Source organism: Bison bison, unplaced genomic scaffold (genome assembly GCF_000754665.1).
Source record: "Bison bison bison isolate TAMUID 2011002044 unplaced genomic scaffold, Bison_UMD1.0 scf7180017864491, whole genome shotgun sequence".
NCBI classification, from domain to species: domain Eukaryota; kingdom Metazoa; phylum Chordata; class Mammalia; order Artiodactyla; family Bovidae; genus Bison; species Bison bison.
The window spans coordinates 21,488,236-21,489,070 of NW_011495050.1; the positions used below are offsets into that span (position 1 = coordinate 21,488,236).

General features: G+C 48.5%; 1 protein-coding gene across 2 annotated transcripts in view; it reads left to right on the forward strand.

Moving 5' to 3' along the window:
* ANKRD46 (ankyrin repeat domain 46) overlaps positions 1 to 835 on the forward strand; it is a 41,966-nt gene that overhangs the window by 26,174 nt on the left and 14,957 nt on the right. The window lies entirely within an intron of this gene.

Sequence of the window (835 nt, forward strand, 5' to 3'; positions counted from 1 at the left end):
CCCCACAGGGCATGGCTTAGTTTCATTGAGTTAGACAAGGCTGTGGTCCTAGTGTGATTAGATTGACTAGTTTTCTGTGAGTATAGTTTCAGTGTGTCTGCCCTCTGATGCCCTCTTGCAACACCTACCGTCTTACTTGGGTTTCTCTTACCTTGGACATGGGGTATCTCTTCACGGCTGCTCCAGCAAAGCACAGCCGCTGCTCCTTACCTTGGACGAGGGGTACCTCCTCACAGCCACCCCTCCTGACCTTGAATGTAGAGTAGCTCCTCTTGGCCCTCCTGCGCCCACGCAGCCCTACCTATTTGGTTTAACATAAATATTGGATTGTTTTTATTTTTTCCCCCACTGCAAATAGCATTTTATTTCTGAAATTGCTTTGGTGGGCTAACCTGAGATGCAGCCACCATTTCTAATGTGAAAAATATGCTACTGGGGACCAGCCCCAGCTGATCCAGGGTATTCGAAGGAGAGACGGCCTAGGCGACTATTTATATGCTAATTAGAGATATAGAGAACAATAGAATGAGGATAGCTCAGTAGGAAAATTCAGTGGAGAAAAGAAGCTGAGTAGCTTGGTTTACGCGGGAGACCAATAAAACTTCAAGACAAGAAGTTTGCACCACTTACGTAGGCCGCAGGCGCCCTCTCGAATAGCGGAAGGTGTCTCACCCTAGACTCCTTCTCGAGTGGGTCTTAGAAGCCCAGGCATAATTAGTAAGCATGGTGGGTTCCGCGCTCCAGATGGAGACTCAGCTGGAGGTTAGAGGGAAGAATGACATGGGGAGACCAAGCGCTGGTGAACAAGGCCCCTAGCTTTATTTTTAACAGGGGC